The 24,319-nt window shown below is 47.0% G+C and overlaps 1 protein-coding gene across 3 annotated transcripts in view; it reads left to right on the top strand.

Annotated features, from left to right (window-relative positions):
• Nucleotides 1–24,319, top strand: part of ATP8A1 (ATPase phospholipid transporting 8A1) — a 3,191,789-nt gene that overhangs the window by 841,260 nt on the left and 2,326,210 nt on the right. The gene's annotated exons all lie outside the window — the stretch shown is intronic.

The raw sequence follows: 24,319 nt of genomic DNA, 5'->3' as shown, positions 1-24,319 counted from the left end.
GGCCCTGTCTTATATTGCCTTTTTCCAGCCTCTTCTTCCTCTGGAGCTTGTCATGGCCAAGGGCTTTCTCAGGGCCCTTGGGTTCATGGCTCCCACCATTCTGAAGCTTCCTTTGGCCAGGCTTCATATGTGAAAGCTACAGTGATACCCCAAGTCAGTTCGGCTTCAACATTGCCACCCCCAGACTTCCCGGCCCTCTTCCTCCCTTGTCTCAAGCTCGAGCTTCAGTGGTGGATTCATCAGCTCACTCACAACCCTGGGCTTCCTTTCCAGTTTCCAGTCCCAACTCAAGAGCTCTTTACAAATGCCTCAGATTGGGGATGAGGAGTCTCCTTTGGCTCTTTCAAGGTTCAGGGTCTCTGGCCTGTGCATCAGAGATCAGATCACATCAGTATGAAGGAGATGAGGGCCCTGCTTCTAGCTCTTCAGTCTTTTTATTCCGGGACCCTCAAAATTTTCACAGACAACACCACTGTGATGTGGCATGTCAACAAGCAAGGCAGTTGTTGTTGTCTTTCGGCTTTTTCCCAGTTAGGGGTCGCCACAGCGGAACTCCGGTCCGCTAATGATTGGCAGTAGATTTTTATGTGCCGAGTTGCCGACCCTGATGCACAACCTTCAGCGAAGGTGTGCCCATTCACGCATGTCTCCACACAGAAGACGCTCTAGCTGAGAATTGAACAGGACGTCTTACTGTGAGGTGACAACTCTACCGCAGCACCACCACCACAGTGTCAACAAGCAAGGCGGTACAATGTCTTATTTTCTTTGCAGACTAACCCTTCAGGTCATAGGTCTAGCTGTCCAGCATCAAGTGACTCCTCAGGCAGTTTCCATTCCCTTGGAGCACAGTCTAGTGGCAGACTCTTTGAGCAGGTCCAGCATATAAGCTCACGAGTGAATGCTTTACAGAGATGTGTTCCTGGACATTATCCATCAGTGAGGTATTCCTCAGGTAGATCTTTTTGCCTCCCCTCTGAACAGACAAATTCCACTGTTCTCTTCCAAAGTCCCAGGTCATCTGACATGGAAAGTGAGCACCCTATCTTTTTCTTGGAAGGGGGTATTTCTGTACCCCTTTCATCCCCCTTCTTCTGCTTCCGTGAGTCTTGCACAAGATCAGGTAAGATTTCCCCAAAATCTGGCTAGTGACTCCCTTTTGTCCCAGACAGCATTAGTTCCCTCTTCTTTTTCACTTGGCCAGGGGCAGTCACCACAAGGTACCTCACTTGGGTGGACCTTCTCAGTCAAGACAAGGGGTCTCTTATCCATCCTCACTTGTCCACTCTTCAACTAAAGGTGTGGGTGATAAGGTTTTGAACACTTTTAGACACCTCTTTTCTGAGGGCATGCTTTGGGTCCAGCAGGAGGCCAGGAGACCCACTTCTAGGAAATCATTTTTGTCCAAATGGAAAATATTTTCAGTCTGATGTCTTTCTCAAAACCAGGATCCCTTATCTGTGCAGGTTCCTGTGGTTCTATCTAATTTGTGTGATATGTTCTATGCTAGTTCAGCATATTCTTCAGTTAAACCACATCTGTTGGCACTTTCTACTTGTCTGCCCTTGGCTTCTTCTCTGGCCTCTAGATTTGAGGTTAAGCAATTTCTTAAAGCTGTCCTTCATATCAGGCCTTCCAGGAAGCCAGTTCCACTTTCCTGGGAGCTCAGTTTTGTTCTTGAAAAAATGACTTAGGCTCCTCTTGAGCTTGCTGATTTAGCTTCCTTAAAACATTGTACCTAGAACACTGTTCTTCTTTTAGCCCTCACTTCAGCTAAAAGAGTGTCTGAGCTTCAGGCTGTCATGGCTGTTTTCCCTTTTTCGTTTTTTCGCAGGGACAGGGTGTCTCTTCAAAGTAATCCTTCTTTTATGCCCAAGGCTGTCAATGAGTTGTCTCTTGATCAGTCTGTTCATCTTCTTTCCTTTTTTCTTTCTCTGCAGTCTACCAGTGAGAAAGTGCTTTGTACCTTGGATTTGCATAGACAGCTCAGATATCATTTAGATAAAACTAAGGATATTTGCAAGTCTGAGCAGCTTTTTGTTTCCTTTCATCCCAGGTCTTTGTGTTTGGCTGTTTGTAAGCAAGCCATCTCATCCTGGATTTCTAAGGCTGTTACATTTTGTTGTTCTTTTCATAGTAAATGTCATTTCTCCTCTGGTGCTTTTTTCAAGAGGCTGGATACCAATTCCATCCTTGAGGCTGCTGTTTGGTCTTCAGTTCATACCTTCACTAAGCACTACAAGTTGGATGTTATTTCCAGGGCTAGAGCCTGCTTTGCCAGGGCTGTCTTGCATGGGTTTCTGGAGGCCTCTTTAGTGCAGTCTTCCCCCAAGCTTCCTTTTGTGCTTTTGCACTCTCCCTTATGTTAGGAATACTGCAACAATGATATGGAAGGACATAGTACAGTTGTGTAAAATCTTACCACAACAGTAGATGTCCCTCTTTTCACTGATGCAGTATTCGCTCGCTCCCTCCTGTCCCTCTGCTCTAGCCTGTTCTTTCTTGTTCTTCTGGCCGTGGGGTCCTTCTGCCTTTACTCCTTTTGGATGTACATGTTCTTTCTTGTTCCTAAGGATATTCTGTTCCTCCTGGGGCTTTTTCAGTTCTGAGTATGTGCGTCCATATGTCACCTTTATGGCCCATGCCTTGCTTGGGAACATACATGTGATATACTGCTCCTGTACGTACTAAAGGCTTATGTATACTGGCTGTATGTTGGGCTGTCCATGGCAGGAGATCCGTTCTCTTAGGAATACTGCAACACTGAAAAGAGGGACATCTACTGTTGTGGTAAGATTTTACACAACTATACTATTTTTACAAGATGACACAGGGGGGGGGGGTAGAAAGTTGTAGCACTGGTAACTTGTGCGAACTCACAGTGGAAGATCCATCTTTGATTCCTCCTTTGCCTCCTGGACCTTATTACACCCATGAGTTTCACAGTTCTTTTTGTTTGTCTGTAGATGAGGATGCTGTATTGGGCAGTGGCAGTTAATTTGCTGCAACATGATTATAACTGTCACTGACTTGCCTGGAAGCTCCTGTCACTGGGATGTGGATGTCTTTCTTCTATGACAGGAAATATACACATTTTCAGATTGTCCTCTAGTTCTACATCTCTTAGCAAATCTCTGTGAAGAAAGATCAAAACTCATCCTCATTTTACTGTGGTTGCCATGTTGGATGATGTTTCAGGCTTTAAATTCCACAGCAGTGCAGGAGATTATTACAGTGTAACTCAAGGAAGTCCCCTTCATTTGGGGTAGAAAATTGCTGCAACTCAATGTTTGGCTTCTCTTTTTGATCATGTGCTTCCACTGGGTTATTCCAGTCAGAGTTTGAATGACGAACACTGCCAGAATTCTTCCAGTTGTAAAGCATACTCCGCTAATTTAAGAAGGTTCGTTATCTGGGCTGAGAGATTTTCTCTGTGGTGTTATTTACTGTGCAGGTTGTTCTAACCTATCTTAACCCCCTTTTTAACTGGGATTTGAACTCATCTGTGTTCATAGTGCATGTTTCTGGCATTTCTGCACATCTTGATCTTAGTGGAAGGCAGAATATTAGACCAACACAATCTTATTAAGCAGTTCTTTAACTCATTCATGCTGACAGTGTTGATAACACTGGTGTTAATTCACAGGGGTAATCCTAACTTGTGTGGTTTTCCTTGTTACGTTCCAGCCTATAGTGCTTAAAAGGAAGACCTCAAACACACATTGCTTTTATCTCGTAGCTTTATTGTGATACCTTATTTGTGGTATTCAGTGCCACGATTAAACAAATGTGAGAAAATCACTTCAGCTGAAAAAAAAAAGAAAACCTTGCTTTTCTTGTTCTGCTGAAAAGATTTTCACACATGTATGTATTTATTTATTTTTTCATCTAGTGAATGCTAGGTAGCTACAATGCAACCTGTCGTGGCAGTCAGGAATTTTAATTCTGTTATATGATTCCAAGTCAGCTGCCTATACATTGTCCTTTGGGGGAAAAATATTCATCCATGGGACTTAAATTCTTTGATCATCATTCTCATCCTGTAGTTGAACTGGCTGGTTTGGCAGTTGTGAAGTGAAAACAATGTTCTTGATGACCATCAGAAAGTCTGAGCTGAACGTTTTGTATTCCTTAGGATTAGCCCGCATTTTCTCCCAACTGTAGTTTCAGCACTGAACTTAAACCATTCCTTTCATCTCTGTGTTTTCTTTCCAGGAGCAAAATCGAAAGGGAAGAGAGAACACTTCATGACCTGGGTATGCTCAAGGTCTCCATGAAGAAGGATGTAGGACTTAGAGAGCAGCTCTCCGTCTACTTTTCCCCAGTTAAGGAGCATCTTGCAATGGCTTTGCAGAGCATCTCACAGTGGATTCCTATCTGTACTGTCTTTTGCTACCAGGCTACTGACCAGCCATTTGAACTTGCTGCTGTCAGAGGCTGTTTCACTGTGAGTACTGCTGCTTCCAGTGCTTGCTTCAAGAATGTTCCCCTTTAGGAACAGTTCTGTCACAGCCACTCACTCATTGGTTCATCCCTTCAACAAGCAGTATTGCTTGGACCCTGATTAGGCCTCCCTTGGCTCTTAAAGTACTTCAGGACCCAGCTTTCTGAGCTATGTTATCTTTTGGTCTTCCATCATTTCCAGCCTCTCAGGGAGGTTTACCTTTTCATTTCTGTGGATTCTTTACAGTTACCAACTGCAGAGGGCATTTGTAGTCAGGTGTAATAGATGTTTAATATCCATTAAATGTGGTCAATGAGAATGTCCTCTGCAATGAATACTTGTTACGCTGTAGTCGTTCTCCCTGTTTCTAGACACCAACTCCATCCAGCAGCTTTATGTTAGTTTTTATGTAACTCGGGTAGATATATCATTTTATATTTTTGTGGTTTTTAATTAATGCAAGGAGGTTGAACTGGGGAGAGGTTGGAGCTTGAGCACACTCTCAGCTCAATGTCTCATCATCTTATATGCCAGCAAAAGATGCACATACTGATTGAGCATGGCAGTTTGTAAATATCTCAGAAGTTAGCCAAGGTGAGGCAGTCTGAAGCAGGGATTTCAGCATTTCTTCATTGTTGAGGTCCTTTGCTCATATCATCTGATAAGTCGACAGCATGTATCTGCTTGGCTGATCACTGACTTTCATTCTTTGTGCATGGATATAGCGAGCTCAACATTTAAGTAAGCAGTCACTGAGTGGGTCAGGTGTGTGTGCTGTAAATATTTCATCCACAGCAGAGGGCCATTTCTGAAAATATCTGCTATAGTGAATACCCTTATTCTATTTTCTATGGTTATTCGTGACTGATGCCAGGAAGTATGCATCAGCAAAACTTGATAGAACCTTCTTTACTGGGTTTTCTTTCTGATTGAAATCCCACAAGCTTGACTTACAGTTAGGAATTCTTTAGTTTTTTTTTCTTAATTTCCAGTTGCTCCTAACACAAGTTTGTCTATAACTGGAAGAGAGATTGCAGTTTGCCATAATTTCGGATCTAGCTAGATGGTCTTCAGCTTTTTTTTCTTTTGCACAGTGACTGATTTACAAATTGCCACATACTTCCTAGTGATATCGTCCTTCATGCTTAAGAGGTGGGAGGGTTTCTCCCTATAGAGCTGATGTTATCTAAGTCATCATTCATCACTATAGGGTCTAGGATCCGATATCGGATCCAAGCCAGCAACATACTACAGATGGATGTAAGGCTGTAGCTCCTCTCTCTCCCATGATGCCCCACTGCCCACTAACCCCAGATCTCATTTGCCATGTATCCTGTGCCTACATGTTTTCCATTGGCTGTAGCTAGATAAGTGCTTCTTTCTATTTTCTTGTATCTTCCGGTCTAGTTATTAGTGTAGTCTTTAGTGTACTTTAATTCTGTTAATCGTTTTTTTCTTGTAGAGTGTACCTCCCTTCTTTTAGCTTAGGTTTTTGATTTAGTTAGTGTGTGTTGAGTTTTTGGTGCCCTTTTTTCTTGAGCTGTTAAGGCTGGATGGTTATAGTTCGTTGGTGTGTCTTAGAGGTTTAGTTTAGTTTTTTGAATTATGTTTGATAAGCCATCAGACTTTAAGAAATGCTCTTCATTTGGTTGGAAGATGCCTAATTCCGATGCACATGAGGAGTGTTTGTATTGCTTTGGTGCTCCAAACCTGGAGGTTGAATGCGACATTTGTGCTGCATTTAATCCCAGGGTCTTGGCGGAGTGCCACAACAAACTCTTGTTAAAGGGTCTGGCTCGGGGGGGGGGATCCTTTGTTTCCCCCTAGAAGGCTTCCTCTTCTGATCCAAAGAGGAAGAATCCTTCTTTCCATCCAGCTCCTTCTAAGAAACTGTGGCTGTTGGATCTAAGTCTCTGGATCTGATTCTAGCCCGTTCTGCCTTGGATCCGAGGTCTTTGGACCCAAGAGCCGCGGAGCTTTTTCTTTGATCCAGGGCCTGTCCAGATCAGAGGCCCTCAGATCTGACTAAGATCAGGCCAGCCTCGGATCTGACCAGTTCATCGGATCCGTCTGCTGTGTTGGCTAGGCCTTCGTATCTGACAGGATCATCGGACAGGATCCTCGGATCCGAAAATAGTCTTGGATGAGGTAGTTGTCCCACCTCCAAACAGACAATGCAGCTGGCTCCGAGACATCGGAGCCGTGCCATGGAACATCACAGTAGGTCAGGAAGATCTCTTTCCAAGTCTGCCCACTTCTCTTCCTCCTGTAGAGCTTCAAGGAGTCTCTTGCACTCCGATGTGGACAGGATGATGAGAAGCTACTTCAAGGCCAAAATAGAGTAGGGGCTCCTGGCTTCCCCTGCCCATCTGGCCAGGGGGGGGCCTCACCCCCCTCCCAGCTTCTCATTCTCCTCATCCAACCTCAGTGGCTTTGGAATCTAGGGACCAGGATGTCTGTGGTCAGATTCCGGCGAGTCTGAGTATTCCCCCTTTCTTGACCCTGTTGGGGTCCCTGGCTTATTTTCTTCCTCCACCCATGGAGCAGGGTGAGCCCCATACTGGAGTGGTTGAATCTGGCTCTGCGGAGGTGGAGGGAGTCTGGTACCGTCTTTTCTGACCATTCCCTTCCCCTCGGTGCCTCGGCCTTCAATAGCTCTCGGACAGTATCATCTGGAGGTTGTTGCGTTGTTTCCAGACTTGTTCCTCCTCTCAGAGGGACCTCTCCCTTGGATGTGGGTGACAGGTCCATTTCCAACCCCTTGGCTTTCCAGGTGGTAGAGAGGACCTTCTCCAGGACTGGAGATGCCTCTGCCTCATCTCGCTGTCCCTCCCTGACTCTCTCTACTTTGGCTGGTGAGGCCTCCCATCCTGTGCAGGGTCAGCCCTCCCGATTGAACCTTCAGTGGGTTTCCTCCCCGTCTCTTCTGATGTCCTCCCCAGATCCTCGAGCAAAGGAGGTACATCATAAGAGGAGGCACTTGGACTCCCCAGTGGCGATGTTCTTTGATCTGAAGTAATTAACTTCATTTGGTCTACAACCTGTGGGTATCTGATCCGATTCGGATCCGAGCCGGCAGCTTTCCAAACTTACAGATCCGAGCTCCAAGCTCCTCCCCCTTACCCATAATACCCTGCTACCTCCTTGTAACCCTCATATCTCGTTTGCCGTGGCTTAAGATAGCTTCTCAGAATGAGCACCGAGTTGGTTTGTGAGTAGTTTAATAATAGAATTCTTATTTTTCACTATATTTCCCTTTGTGTGTGTGTGAACCTCAGGTAGTTTATCATAGTGGTTCCTGTTTCTTTAGCTGTAGTTTATTTAATTGTTTAGTCAGCTAGTTCCACTCCCCCACTAGAGTGTGTGAAGGCGTGTGCTGCTTCCTTTTTCCTTTACAATGGCTGAAGGCCCTAAGGCCATTTTTTCTAAATGCACCGAGTGTGGTCATAAGCTGTCCCTAGTGGATAGCCACACTCGGTTTGTGTTATGCCTGGGTGTGGAACACCTTTCCACAGGCTGCACTATTTGTGCAGCCTTTAATCCCAGAGCATTAAAAGACAGAAAGGCCAAGCTGATTTTGGCGGGCCTTCTGCCACCAGAATCTTCTTCGGCTTCTACTGTGGTGCCAGCCGTTACCACGGCTGTCCCACTTGCCACTCCCGATCCCCTGGCTGGGACTCACCCTCCCTCTTTGGCCCAGGAGGAAAGGGAGGGCAGAAAAAACGATAAGAGAGAGAGAGAGAAAGAGAGAAACACCAGAGCCATAAAAGGCGGTTGGAGTCGACCCCCTCTGCTCCGCCACCTAAAGTTGCTGCTTCTCCCTTGAAGGTCTCCGAGTCTACCCCCTCTCGGCTCCGCTCCACTCGTTTCTCCCCATAGCCGGAGGAGGAGACTTGGCCACTTTCTAGGGCATCAAGGCGACCTTCCCGGCTGCCTTCGGTGGCCTGTAGTAGGTCTACTAGGAGTTTGTCGGACGCAGATATGGATCGGATGATGCGTTGATTTTTGCAGGCTCAAATGCAGTTGGGAGTGCTCATGCCTCCCCCCCTCTGGGGGGGAGCTCAACTCCTTTTTTTGCCCCTATTGCTCCTTCTCCAACCCACTTTCGGGTCTCGGAGCTGTCGGATCCGGTTAGCTTCGGAGCCGGGGTGGGGCCTGCGCCGACAGCGTTTACATCTTCGGCGCCGACCATGCCCTCGAGTCTATCAGATCCAGGATTCTTGTCGGATCCGAGCTCTCAGCACCATGGGGTGGGCGTCTGATCCGGAGGGGCTAGTGGAACTTCGGCTCTGTCCAGGTCGGGTCACACTACCCTTTCGGATACGATCGGGTCACCTTCGGCACCGATCCGTACATCGGAGCCGAGGGAACTGCTCACGGTTCCAAGGGAGAGCAGTTCACCGTCGGCATTCAATGTAGTGGAGAGGGTCCTCTCGAGGGACTCGAGACCCCCGGTTCCTGCTCTGGACCACCCCATCGCTCCCACGCAGTTGAGCCTATCCTCCATCATCCGACCCCAGGGACAGCCTGCGCTTACGTCCCAGATGGTTCCCTTGGAGGAACAGGACATCATTGGTGAGGCCTCTTCGGACAGCCCCCCCCCTGAGGAGGTGCCTCACAAGCGGAAGTGCAAGAGGAGGCACTTGGACTCACCTGAGTCCCTCACGGAGGACATGGACCTAGAGGAAGGGGAAGGTTCCCCAAGATCACCCCCCGAAGATGTCTGATTTGGAGACATCATGGAAATGTTACGCATCAGGGGAGGGTGGTCCGCCCAAAAGCCTTCCTCGGACGAGTCCGTGTTTCTGGAGGCGTTTGACGCAGGCCCATCTACCTCTTGGGTGTCCCTCCCCGCTGACCCCCTGGTAGATATTATTAGTACCAGGACGTGGAAGGAGCTTGACACTGTGGAGCTGATCCCCAAACGTCCTGACAAAATACTCAGCCCTCCCTCGGACAAGGCATGTTGGAGTAAGGGTCCCCCTGTGGATGCTATGATGGTGGCGGCGGCCACCAAGAAGGAACAAGCACAGGAGAGTTCCTCGGTGCATCCTCCAGATAAGAATTCTCGGATGATGGACTGTTTGGGAAAGCGGATGATCTCTTCAGCGACTTTCTCGGTAAGGTCTCTGAATTACATGGCACATGTTATTCAACTGCAGCGGGACCTGATTAAGGAGTAGGCTGGATCACCCCCAGAGTCCATGTCGGCCGAGGACAAGCGTACGTTCTCATCCTGAATGGCCACTCTCAAGTCGATCACAAACACATCCATGCGGCTCCTCTCCCATGCCATGGAGGGAGCGGCTAGGGCTAGCGGAATGGGCGTCGTCTTAGGAAGACAGGCCTGGCTCTGTCTTTGCGGAACCCTTTAAGGCATCCTTCGCAAACTCCCCTTATGACGGTTCAATGCTCTTTGGCAAGACCGTCCGTGACACGCTTCTCCAGAGCGAGAAAGATGGGAGATGTCTGCCATCGGGATCAGCTTCTCGGCTCCCCATAGGTCATATTCCAGGAACCAAAAGGGACAAAAGAAATTGTGGTTCCGGAAGACTCAACAACCCCGTTTCGCTCCGGAGACCTCGTCCTTCAGAGGCAGAGGAGGACAAGGTGGACGCCGGCCCAGAGGCAGAGGGGGCCCAAAGAACTTTGGGTCGAGAGGACCTTTCTCGGACTGACCCGCGCAACAGCCCTGAGGGGTTGCCCGACTGCTCTTCTCTGGAGGCAGTCACGGGGCACTTCTCGGAACACCTAGCCAAATGGGAGTCCATCACCGCAGATCGCTGGGTGCTCCGAATTTTATCCAGAGGGCATTCAATCCCCTTCTTAACCTACCCCCCTCGATCAAGAAGAATCCCCGATGTCCCACCCGGTCAGAGGAATGCAGCAGCTATAGAAATTCAAGGGCTGCTAAGAAAAAGAGCAATCCAGCCCGTCCCCCCAGAGCAGTCCGGATTAGAGTTTTACTCCAGGTTCTTTTTGGTGCCAAAAAAGACGATGTCCTAAGGCCCATACTCGACCTATCAACACTGAACCTGTCAGTACCCAAAGAGAAATTCCGGATGGTCACTATTCAATCCATTCTCCCATTGTTACAGGAGAACGACTGGATGTGCTCGATAGACCTCCAAGACGCGTACTACCACATTCTTATGGACAGACGATCCAGGAGGTTTCTCCGCTTTCGGCTAGGAACCAGTCATTACCAGTTCAGGGTCCTACCCTTTGGTCTAACCACAGCTTCCAGGGTGTTTACCAAGGTCATGGCAGTAGTAGCGGCCCATCTGAGACTTCAGGGCATACAGGTCTTTCCGTACCTGGACGACTGGCTCCTTACCGCCCCCACCAGGCATCAACTTTGCTCAAACAAAGATTACCTGTTACAACTAGCTCACCAACTAGGTATCTCAGTCAACCTCAGAAAATCATCTCTGCAACCCACTCAAATTTTGGATTTCATAGGGGCCAGGATAGACACGACACAATCCAGAATTTTCTTGACAACCGACAGGCTACGCAATCTTTGCCTCCAAATCTTAGACCTCTTACAGTCTCCTGCACCATCTGCCATATTGGTCCTGAGGGCCCTGGGATCCATGGCGGCTATCACTCTATCCCTGTTCGCCTGTCTGAAAATGTGAATCCTTCAATGGACTCTTCAAGTGCAATGGTCTGTTCTTTTTCAACCCCTATCTACCCCTATTCCTCTCAGCAGTGTGTGCAAGGAGTCGCTTCTCTGGTGACTTCATTCCAAATATCTTCAGGAAGGACGTTCTTTCGTCATACCTCCCCCACAAGTCACGGTGACCACGGATGCATCTCTCCTCGGGTGGGGGGGGGCATTACAGGGGCAGATCCGTCCAAGGCACGTGGACTCCCACAGAGACCTCACTGCATATCAGTGTACTGGAGATGAGGGCGGTGCTTTTAGCGTTGCAGGCTCTCCATCACCTTCTTCCTCTGGGTACGATTGCAATTCAATCGGACAACATGTCTGTAGTCTGGTACATAAACAAACGGGGTAACCAGATCCTATCCTCTTTGCAGGGAGGCCATGAGAGTGTGGGAATGGGCGATCTCCACCAACCGCTTTCTCATAGCAACGCACATTCCGGGTCGGTCAAACATCTTGGCAGACAGGTTGAGTCGAACAATTCTCTCACCTTATGAGTGGTCTCTGAACTCAACAGTCACGAACCAGATATTCCTCGCCTGGGGAAAACCTTGCTGCGATCTCTTTGCTTTGCCTTCAAACACAAAGTGCAGCGAGTTCTTTGCTCTGATTCCTCCACCAGGGGAAGCCCCCAGAGATGCTCAAGTTCATGCTTGGCCATCCGGTCTTCTGTATGCTTATCCCCCTCTTCCCTTGATAACAAAGTTCCTACAGAAAGCTCATCGGTTGGGGAGCAGAGTTATCCTCATAGCCCCATTCTGGCCTCGCCAGACCGGGTTGACTTACTTACGGTCTCATCTAGTACATCCTTCCTGGATCCTAGATCCCAGTCCGGATCTGATTTCCCATCCACTGGGGCCCAAGACCCCCGACCTGGGTCATGATCCAGTTCCCCTAATGGCTAGGACTCCCGGATTATCCTCCTCTGTTAAGGCCATCCTGTTGGCCGCGCACAAACCATCCACCAGAAAGATCAAGAAGAGTAAATGGAAATGGTTTTCCCTCTGGGCAGAGATGATGAATCTAGATCCTTTCACGGCCCCAGTCTCAGCAGTCCTTGACTTTCTTTCACATATTTTTCAGCAGGGAGCTAGTGCGTCCACTATTAAAGTCCAACTGGCAGCTATCTCCCACTATCACATAGGTAGCAATTCAGGACCCCTGGCTTCATCCAAGATCTGTAAATCATTCATGAAAGGAGCCTTCTTGTTACGACCCCCGATCAGAGATACAGTACCTCCATGGGATCTTACCATAGTTCTTCAAGCTTTAACTGGGCCCCCATTTGAACCGGCGGCCACAGTGGAATTAAAGTATGTATCTTGGAAGACAATCTTCTTGATTGCCTTTACTTCCGCCAGGAGAATTTCAGAGCTTCACGCTCTGTGCTGTAAACCTCCATACATCATTTTTCATAAGGACAGGGTCTCCCTCAGGACCAATCCCTCCTTCCTGCCCAAAGTATCCTGAGAGGCCAATATCAATCAGTCTATCAATCTACCAGTCTTCTTTCCAAATTTTCTGAATAAAGGAGAGTACAGACTCCATTGTTTAGATGTTCACAGACAACTGCGTTTCTACCTGAATAGAACAGCAGATATCAGAAAATCTGATCAACTTTTTGTGTCCTTTGCAAAATCACGTTTTGGGAAGCCAGTCACTAAAGTTACATTAGCGAGGTGGATCTTCCAATGTAGTCTCCTCGCCTACAAAAATTCTGGTCGTCCTGAGCCCCTACACGTGCGAGCCCACTCTACATGATCTATGGCTACCTCTGCGGCATTTTGGTCAAGGGTCTCGTTAGATGTAATTTGTGCAGCAGCAACTTGGGCTTCTTCACATACCTTCATTTCACACTATAAATTGGATCTCATATCCAGAGGACACGCTTCTTTTGGCTCTGCAGTGCTCCGGAATATCCTTCCATAAGGGCCTCCCAAGTTACTGGTAGCTGGGGACTCTGTCCCACAGGTTGTAGACCAAATGAAGTTAACTACTTCAGATAAAGAAGTTATGTACTCACCATAACGTTCCATCTGAGTAGGTAACTTCATTTGTCTGCAACCGACCCTCCCTCCTTCCCCCGGACCTATGGTTTGCTAGTTACGAGCCTGTGTATACCTTGTTCAGTCATCACCATTGCAAAGTGATAAGGGTTACTAGGTTATAGAAACTTTCTATTGCCTTCCCTGGCAAACTCGATCTGAGGGTTACAAGAAGGTAGCAGGGTATTATGGGTAAGGGGGAGGAGCTTGGAGTTCGGATCTGTAAGCTTGGAAAGCTGCCGGCTCGGATCCGATACCCACAGGTTGCAGACAAATGAAGTTACCTACTCAGATGGAACGTTATGGTGAGTACATAACTTCTTTTTTTTTCACTGTTGCAGTCATTACATTTGGGTTATCTGCTTGCAGGTAGCCCTCAGTCGGCCTGATTATTAAAGTCTTGGGTCCTGCGTCAGTTGATGTCTCATCTTCCATGACGTCAGGTAGTCAGGGGTATAAAGCATGCAGCGGACGCCATTACATCAGTCTTTCTTGCCATGCGGTGCCCGAAGCAGAAGCAGTTCGCAAGTGCCGGTCGGCGAACTCCTGAAATTTTCATTTTCGAGTTTCAGAATTGAAGTCTTCAACAAAGCTAAGTACCACATTGGGAATCCTTTTTCTTCCTCTAAACCGATGTCAGTGCCGTGAGATGCTTGTTCGACTGTGGAACCTGCGGATGTCTCTACCTTGGATGGGTCTATTCAGGCCTACTGACTTGCATATTAAACTGATGCCATCTTCTTCTTCAAGGCCTATAACTCAATCCTTGCCTAGAAAACCGACGCACAGACCACATGGTCAGGCCCCTATGCCTAAAAAACAAATGATAAGAATGGCTAAAGACATTATTACTCTAATCAGGGGAAACCACCCCTTCTCCCTCTAAGAGACCTAGAACTGATTTTCCTTCTGATTCTACTGATCAGGATTCTGAAATTTCTGTTTTCTCTGATGACCAAGAGTTGCCCTTATCTACCTATGGGGATTCTGATGCAGAGGACTCCATTCCCTTTGCTTCCCCTCCAGAGGATTTATCTTTTGGTGAAACTTTGCATCCTCTTAGGGAGCATTTCCACTGGGAAATCCAGGATTACTCTGACTCCAAAATGAGGCTTAGGGAATTCTTACTCCTACCTCACCACAGGCCTTTAGCTATCCCTCCTGTACTGGACATTGTAGATGATGCCTTCTTGGAATCTAGCCTGGCCTCAGACACTTTACCCACAGCTCCCAGAAAACCTGACAGGTATTACAGAGTAACTGACTCTCACACGTTCCTCTTTAAGAATCTTACTGTGTATCCTGAGACCATTTCACAGGGACCCAAAAGCATTAAGGCTACTATTGCCAAAAATCTTACCCCCTCTGATAGAGATTCCAGGGCCCTGGACAGATGGGGTCAAAAGGTATACACTTCTGCTACGTTGGCCATTAGGGCTTTAAACTGCCAGTTTCATATGTTAAAGTATCAGCAGCATATTATTGGATTGCTTAAACAGAAAATGATGTTGATTCCTGACTGTGGTGAAAATAAAGAATTACAGGATTTAATGCATTCTGCTGAACAAGTTGGAAAACATACTTTGCAATGTCGTTTTGATTCACTAGAGGCATCTTGCAGGGCTGCTGTCACTGGGTCTGTACTTAGAAGGCATGTTTGGCTTAAGGAGCAAACTTTGCCATATCGTGTTAAAGCTAAATTGCTGGATGCTCCCTTAAACCAAGACTGCCCATTTGGCAACAAAGCAGAAGAAGTACTTAAAAAGCTGGAGGAAAAAGCTAAATCTATGCAAATTGTTAAAGATTTCCTGCACATACAGCCTCCCAGATTTAGTAGGCACTGGCCTTCTAAGAATTGGTCCTTTCCTGCCTCTTCCAGGCCTTCTCAATCCAAACCCAGGACCAGCAGACCACCCAGGCTTCAGTCTCAAGGTACTCACAGGCCTAAGCAGTGGGGGGCTCCCACTTCCAAAGCTGGAAGTAGTAAGACACCCCCCTATGGTAAACGGTCACAATGACTTAACTTTAAACCTTCCAAGCTCTGCTCAACTGACTGTTCCTTTAGGGGAAAGATCGCACTGCAAGCAAAAAACTGGAAACTCATTACCCACGACAAATGGGTTTTAAATATAGTTTCCCAAGGATACAGATTCCACTTCCACTCCTTACCAACCCCAAACGGTTGGCCAGACCTACCCCCAAATCAGTGGGGCAGAGGCTCAAAAGCAGGTTCTCTTTCTTCTAAGTATCAGGACTTTTCATCCTGTCACAGAAGAGGAATGGGGGCAAGGTTTTTACTCAAGACTTTTCCTGGTACGCAGAAAAGACAATTCCTGGCGTCCTATTCTGGACCTCTGTCCTGAACACCTTTTTGGAAATCCCAAAATTCAAAATGCTAACGCTTCATCAGGTGCTTCCCATGCTAGGCAAAAATGCCTGGTTGGCAACACTGGATTTAAAGGAAGCCTACCTGCACATCCCAATAAGGGAATCTTGCAGAAAATACCTATGCTCCAGAGCAGGCTACATGCACTGTCCATTCTCTGCACTGCCCTTTGGCTTATCTACTTCGCCCAGAATATTCACAAAGTGCCTAGCTCCAGTCATAGCATGTTGCAGGCAAAGAAATATTCAAATATACTCATACCTGGAAGATTGTCTAATTCAGGCAGAAAGCCAGGACATACTATTAAATCATCTGGCATTTGTAAAGAAATTACTAACTTCTCTGGGTTCACCATAAACGAAAATAAGTCACATCTAGTACCCTGCCAACAAATTGTATTCCTGGGATCAAGCTTGAATACAATTTCCCAGATGGCCTACCTCATGCCAGAAAAACAAGTTTATTTGACAGCCTACTTCAAACTACTGGCCACAAAGACCCAGCTATCTGCAAAGAAATACTGCAAGCCCTGGGGTTCATGGCCTCTTGCATTCTACTAATTCCATATGCAAGACTGCATATGAGGAAACTACAATGGTATCTAAAAAGCCTATGGTGTCAACATTCTCAGGACCTAGAATCAATGATTCCTATGATCCCTTGTCTAAAGACAGAGTTCCTTTGGTGGGCAGAGGCCTGCCACCACAACAAGGGACTGCAATTCACTCTACCCCCTGCCGCCCAAACCCTAACAACAGATGCATCAGACTATGCATGGGGGGCTCACTTGGCAGGGCAGTGCATTCAGGGCAAATGGAACCCGAGTCAAATGCACCTGCATATCATTCAAAAAAAAATGTTAGCTGTACAGAATGCTCTGACAGCCTTCAAGGGCCACATTCTTCCAGGACAGTTATTTGTAAAGACACGGAACACCACTGTTATGTGGTACATCAACAAGCAAGGGGGAACCCACTCATACCCTCTCTGCAGACTAGCCATGGCTCTGTGGAACACAGCCTTGAGCTACCAAGTGCATCTACAAGCTCAATTCCTGCCAGACAAGCTAAATTCACTGGAAGATGACCTAAGCAGAAATCTCATAGACCCACACGAGTGGAAACTGGAACCAAAGATATTGAACATTTTGAGAAACAAATGGGGAGCCCAGAGACAGACCTGTTTGCCTCCCCTCAGAACTACCAGTTGGACAAATTCTGCACAAGGACTCCCCACAGACAAGCTTGGAAAGTGGACGACCTGTCCTTCACCTGGAAAAAACTATCAGTTTATGCCTTTCCCCCTCTGCCTCTCCTCTCCAAAGTTCTACTAAAGATCAGACAGGACAAACCAAGGACAATACTCATTGCACCAGACTGGCCACGCCAACACTGGTACCCCCTCTTGCGCAGTGTGTCACTATTGGAACCATGGCACCTAGCTCGGACCCCTTCCCTGCTATCCCAGCAGGAGGGCCATATTCTGCACCCCAAGCTTCAAACGCTGAACCTTGCAGCCTGGCTAATTACCTGAGTTCTCTGTTACCATCTCTCAGTAAGCAGGTGATGGATGTAATTCTGGAAGCAAGGATGCCTAGTACTAAAAAAATCATATGCTGAAAAATGGAAAAGATTCTGTTCCTGGAGCCAAACTCAGGGGATGGGCACAACAGTGCCCAATTTACTGCACATTCTTCAATACTTAACTGAGATGCTTCACAAGGGCCTTTCCTTTTCTTCCATTAAAATTCATGCCTCTGCCATTTCAGCACATTATAATACTGAGCCACCCTACTTCTCTGATCCACCACTGAAACAATTCCTCAGAGGGGCCATAAACTTAAGACCACGCACGAGAGCCCCTACTCCAGCCTGGGACCTTAACTTTATATTGGAAAAGCTCACTCTACCTTCCTTTGAGCCAGCTGCAAATGCAGAGTTGAAATTCCTTTCTTGGAAAACAGCCGTCCTTCTAGCCATCACTTCAGCAAGAAGGGTGTCTGAATTACAGTCCCTCATGGCAGTGGAGCCTTTCATCATCTTTCATGCTGACAAGGTGTCCCTCAGGACCAATCCTTCCTTTATGCCCAAGGTGGTATCCAGAGTGGCCCTTAATTAGTCCATTCATTTGCCACCTTTTTTTCTAATCCACAGAACAAAGGGGAATGAATACTGCACTCCTTGGATGTGCACAGACAACTTAGATTTTACTTGGACAGGACTAAGCCTCTCAGGAAATCTGAACAACTATTGGCTGCCTTTGCTGCAAGGGCAGATGGGAAGGCCATTTCAAAGCAAACCATTTCTAAGTGGATAGGCCATTGCATTCATGTCTGCTATAAGCACCATGGAAAACCTACCCAACAGGGGATAAGACCACATTCAACCAGGGCTGCATCTACCTCTACAGCCTTTCTCAGAGGTGCCTTTACCAGGGACATCCTAGAAGTTGCTACCTGGAGTTCTGTACATACCTTCAGCAAGCATTACCACCTGCCGAATTTTTTGTAAGTCCAGAGCTGTTTTTTCCACTGCAGTCTAGCTGGTCCTAATGCTCTCTAATTGCCTCCTCCCTTCCTTAGCTTTGGGAATCTACCCAAATGTAATGACTGCAGCAGTGAAACATGAAGAACATAGTACAGTTGTTTACACTTATCATAAATGTAGATGTTCGAGTGTATTCACTGTTGCAGTCCTGGTTACCCTCCCTCCAGCCTCCTGACTGCTATTGACTATACCTCTCCTTTTGTTTACTATACGTAAAGCTTTCTGGTGTATTTGCTTTTTGTTGGAGGTGTAACCTTGTATATAATTGCTTCCCTTTATGGGGACACCTGACGTCTTGGGCAAGAAAAACTGATGTAATGGCGTCGGCTGCATGCTTTATGCCCCTGACTACCTGACGTCATGGAAAATGAGACAGCAACCGACGTAGGACCCAAGACTTTGATAATCAGGCCGACTGAGGGCTACCTGCAAGCAGATAACCCAAATGTAATGACTGCAACAATGAATACACTCGAACATCTACATTTATGGTAAGTGTACACAACTGTACTTTCCTCATCGAGGACACAAACCTCGAGGAAGGAGACTGATCCAACAGAGCTCCACCTGACTATGTCTCCTTTAGACACATCTTTGTAATTTTGAAGCAAAAGGGCAGGTGGTCTCCCCAACCCCTGTCTTCAGAGGAGTCTGTGTTTCTGAAGGCCTTCGGGATGGGCCCGTCTACCTCTTGGGTATACTCCCCTTGCTGATTAGTTAGCAGATTTGATCACGAGCAGGGCCTGGAAGGAACCAGACACAGTGGAGTCTGTTCCAAAAATGGCTGACAAATTTCTTAGCCCTCCTGAGGACCATACTTTTTGGAACAAAGGTGTCCCAGTCAATGCCATTGTAGTTGCTGCCACCACTAAAAAGGAGCTAGCAGAGCAGAGCTCCACGGTCCATCCCCTAAACAGGGAGTTCCGGGCGATAGACCATTTTGGGAAGCCCGTGTACACCTCAGCTACTTTTGAACAGAGAGCAACAAATTATTTGGCACATTTTATTCGCCTCCAAAGGGATTTGGTCCAAGAGCTTTCCACTTTCCTTACAGAGATGTTGTTGGCAGAGGACCTCAAGAATGTGTCTCCCAAGCTATCCACTCTGACTTCCCTTGCAAATTTCTTGATGAGGTTAATTTCCAGTGCTGCAGAAGCTACCTCTCAGGCAGCTGGTACCTGCATTGCTTTGAGGCATCATGCCTGGTTACGTTTATGGTAGTTTGCGGAGCCCTTCAAGACATCCTTTACTAATGCCCCCTTTGATGGTTCTATTCTTTTTGGACCTTCTGTGAAGTTCACTTTGACCTGCAGTGAGCAGAAAGGGAAGACTCTGTCTGTTGTGGCGATCAAGCTTTTTACTCCCTAGAGGTCCTTCTCTAAGACCCATTGGGGAACTAGGAAGATGTTGTTCTGTAAATCACAGTCTTCCTTCCAGAAAGCTGCTAAGGATTCCTCTTCCAGAGGCAGGGGGAGAGGTTTCAATGGACGATGTCAACCTCAAGGCAGGGGGAGGGGTCCGTAAAACCAGGGGTCCAGGGAACCCTTCTCTGATCTCCCCTATCAGTCCTTCTGAATTGTTGCCTGGCTGCTCTGCCCTGGAGGCATTTGGGGGTCGCATTTCCCTATACCCACTAGCCTGGACAAATGTCAGTTCCGATCAGTGGGTGTTAAATATTGTTCCCATGGGCTATTTCATTCCCTTTTCAGATCCCCCTCCAGTGAGAAGTTACCTTCCAGTCATTCCACCCAGTCAGAGGGAGATGGCCTTCAAAGACGTCCTGTCATCTCAGATGTCCAAGTGAGAACCGCCCTAAACAAAGCTAAAAACACAGCATGAATGGGACCTGATGGTATCCCGGGTTGCGTGTTACGTGAACTCCAAGAGGAGATAAACCCACACATAAAAATGCTATTTAACCTTAGCCTTACTTTGGGATATGTACCTGAACACTGGCGTACAGCAACAGTGGTCCCACTCCTCAAAGGGGGTGCCTCTACAGACCCTGGAAACTACCGTCCCATAAGCTTAACCAGCCTGGTCTACAAAGCTATGGAAAGAATCATTATGGAACTCATAAACAGAGACATAGGGGACCTACAGACACTTGACCCCACCCAGTTCGGCTTTGTAAAGGGCAGATCCTGCCTTTTGAACCTGGTTGACTTTTTCGAAACAGTCACTAGAGCCATTGATGAGGGCAAAGCAGTCCATACAGCCTACCTGGACTTGGCTAAGGCCTTCGACACAATACCCCACTCAGGCATCATAGATAAGCTCAACAGCTTAAACGTAAACACTTATGTCACTAGATGGGTTGCAAACTGGCTAAAGGACAGAACCCATAAAGTTAAAATCGCTGGAGCAATGTCAGACTCAAAGCCAGTCACAAGTGATGTCCCACAGGTATCTGTCCTGGGACCCCTCTTGTTCGGCATTTATTTCTCAGATGTTAAAGCAAACATGGGAGGGCTGTGGCTGACAAAGTCCACAGATGACTGCAAACTAGGCGCCATAGTCGATACACCAGCGGACACATACATCCTACAAAAAGGCCTCACAGAAACGGACAACTGGTGCCGGAGTCACGGCCTTAAACTAAATGCCAAAAAATGTATAGTCATCCCCTTTGGGAAAAACAAAGTACTTACAAATTATCACATAGACAGCAACCCACTGAGTATGGAAAAAGTAATCAGAGACCTAGGGACCCAAGTCGACAGTGACCTCTCATTTGACACCCATGTTGCCAAAGTGGTTAGAAAAACATTCTACCTTGCACACCTCATCATGAAGGGATTCAGATCCAGATCCAAGGATGTCATTGTACCCCTATACTCCTCCCTCATCAGACCCATGATTGAGTACAATGCCCCATTTGGTATGTACCTCACCCGGCATTTGCAACAGCTGGAGAGACCACAAAAGTACCTCACCAAGAGGATCAAGGGTCTCCAACATATGTCTTATTCTGCCAGACTAAAGAAACTTCAGCTCTATTCAGTAGCATACCGCCTGCTCAGAGGTGATCTCTGCCTGAAGTACAAGGCCATGTCCAATCAGGATCTGATGGACATGCTCCACCTCAAAAAATCCAAATCCATCAGGACCACAAGAGCTAAAGACTTAAACCTCGGCACAAGTATGAATAGGACATGCTGGAGGGATAGATTCATAACCCAGAGGCTTCCCATGCTTTGGAACAAGATCCCAGTTTGTATTAGGCAGAGCCTCTCACTTACTCTCTTCAAGAGAAATCTTGATGAGTGGATGGAAGATCGTAAGTTTACCCCAGGGGTCACATCTGTGTCAGTGCTAGACAGGGGCACAGTAAACTAATTCTATTATATAAGGGGACCTTCATTGTGTCACTACTAGACAGAAGCACAGTATTCTAAATTTATTCTGTACATTTTTTGTACCATTTCATGGGGTGGCAAAAGCCACATCACTATGGCTAGGCTTACAAATGCCCCAGGGCAGATAGCCTAGTACTATACTATGAAACTATAAACAATTTCTTCTAAAAAGAGCAAACCAAGAGATCCCAGCAGGACAAAGAGGATCTGGCACTTACTCTCGCTACTATTTACTGCTAAAAAGACGCGAGACATACGTCTTATTTTGGATCTCACTGAGCTCAATCTTTTGGTAAGGAAGTCAAAGTTTCAGATGGTCACTGCTCAGTTCATTCTGCCTCTCTTACACAAGGATTATTTCATGTCCTCTGTAGATCTCCAGGACGTGTACTGTTACATAAAGATAGACAGGTGTTCCAGGAAACATCTTCACTTCCGGCTAGGAGCCAGTCATTACCAGTTCAGAACCCTACCCTTCGGTCTCACCACAGCCCCCTGGGGGTTTACTAAATGTATGGCAGTGGTAGCAGTTCACCTGTATCTGCAGGGGTTCCAGGTCTTTCCGTACCTCAACGACTGGCTCCTCACAGCTCCTTTGAGGCATCGACTGATACAAGCAATTCATTATGTTCTTCCCCTCTTCCGTCAGTTGGGGATCACCATCAACCTTGGGAAATCCAATCTGATCCCCACTCAACAGTTGGAGTTCATAGGAGATCAGCTAGACTCTGTTTCAGAGATTACAGTGTTACCTTTGCACAGAATTCAGTTGATCCGGGAACAGGTCATGCAGGTCTTAGCCCTATCGTGCCCCGTGGTTCACCTGGTTCCTCTGATTCTTGATCCATGGCCTCGGCCATTCATCTTGTTTCTCTGGCCAGGTACCGCAAGCGAGTATTACAGTGGACCTTAGCAGTCCACTGGTCAGCTCTTTTTCTTTCCCTGTCAATGACCATAAAACTGATGCCTGTGTGCAGACATCACCTCCAGTGGTGGCTTCATTCTCAGTATCTCACTCTAGGCAGGCCCTTTTCTCTCCCACCGCCCATGGCCACAGAGACCACAAACACCTCCCTGTTGTGGTGGGTGTTGCATTTTCAGGGGAAGACTGTCCAGGGTATATGGTCCCCAGTAGAGACTAACTTGCATATAAACGTCTTAGAGATAAGAGCAGTTCTTCTATTGTTGCAAGCCTTCCAGGACTGCCTCCCTGTAGGGACGATTGCAGTTCAGACTGACAAGATGGCAGTGGTCTGGTATGTCAACTAGCAGGGAAGAACACATTCTTACCCATTGTGAAAAGAAGACATGAGAGTGAGGGACTGGGCGATGTCCTCCGGCTGCTTCCTTATTGCAATGCTCATACCCAGGGATTCCAACTTGTTGGCCAACAAGCCCACCAGATCGATTTTGAGTTCTCATGAGTGGTCCCTCAATCCTTCTGTGGCAGAGCAGATTTTTGACTGTTGGGGTCAACCTTCCTGTGACCTTTTTGCCTTCTCAGCCAACTAGAAATGCAACAGGTACTTCGCCCTGATCCCCCATTCTGGGGGAGTCACCAAGGGATGCCCTAGTCCACGATTGGCCTCTGGGTCTCTTATACACCTGTCCTCCTGTTCCCTTAATACCAAAGGTTTTGCAAAAAGCACAATGCCTGCCCTCATTGCCCCTTTCTGGCCTCATCAGCCATAGTTCCCCTTCATCAGGTTTCATCTGAAGTATCCGTCATGGGTACTGGATCCCAGTCAGGATCTGATTTCACATCCAGCGGGACCTCCCCCAAACCTTTGGACCCTTCATCTAACCGCATGGTTTCTCCAGTTCTAATGATTATAAAACTGTCCAGGCTAACATCCTCCATTAAGTGTATCATTCTAGCCCCCAGGAAGCCCTCCACTAGAAAGGTATATAGTAGTAAGTGGAAAAGGTTTTCTATCTTGGCTAAGAGCAGGAATCTAGATCCCTTTTCTGCTTCAGTTTCAGACATACTTTTGTTCTTGTCCTCCCTTTTTCAAGTGGGAGCAAGTGTTTCTAAGATCAAGCTTCAGTTGGTGGTGATTTATAACTTTCATGAGTCTAACTTTTCATCTAGGAAAGGGTTTTTTCTGCTTCGGTCACCGATTAAAGCTCCTTCTCCTCCTTGGGACCTCACACTGGTTTTGCAGTCTCTGACTAGGAGTCCTTTTGAGTCTGCTAGTTCCTGCAATCGCAAGTTGCTGTCTTGGAAGACGGCTTCCTGGTGGCTATTACTTCAGCTACGAGAGTCTTAGAACTGCAAGCTGTTACCATTACTCCTCCTTATATGATTTTTCACAAGGACAGACTCTGTCTTAGGACGAACCCCTCCTTCTTGCCTAAGATTGCTTCTGAATCTTCTCTAAACCAATGTATTCAACTCCCACTGTTCTTCCCCAACTATTCCAACAAATGGAAGTTCATTCCGCATACCTTGGATGTACACCAGCAGTTACGGTTGTACCTGCATAGGACAAAAGGTTTTCGTAAGTCAGAACAGCTTTTTGTGCCTTTTCCCCTAGTAGACACTGTCTTTCAGATTTTAAGATCACTATTTCTAAATAGATATCTAGCTGCATCTCCATTGTCTACAGCATTACCCACCTTGAGGTTACAGGAAAAGTCAAGGCTCATTCTACTAGGTTCATAGCAACTTCTTCAGCCTTTTTGGCCAGGCTTTCTATTGATGATATTTGTGCTGCTGGCACTTGGTCTAACCCTCACACATTTATTTCTCACTACAAGATAGATCTGATTTCTAGGAGCAGGGCTTCCTTTGGCTGCTCAGTGCTCCAGAATGTCCTTCCTTGAGGCCTCCCAGGGGTAGATGGTAGCTGGGGACTCTGACCCT

This window comes from Protopterus annectens, chromosome 2.part0, assembly GCF_019279795.1.
Source record: "Protopterus annectens isolate FY-2018-M chromosome 2.part0, PAN1.0, whole genome shotgun sequence".
Classification (NCBI taxonomy): domain Eukaryota; kingdom Metazoa; phylum Chordata; order Ceratodontiformes; family Protopteridae; genus Protopterus; species Protopterus annectens.
The sequence above is the reverse complement of the archived record's forward strand: the minus strand, read 5'-3'. Positions and strand labels throughout refer to the sequence as shown.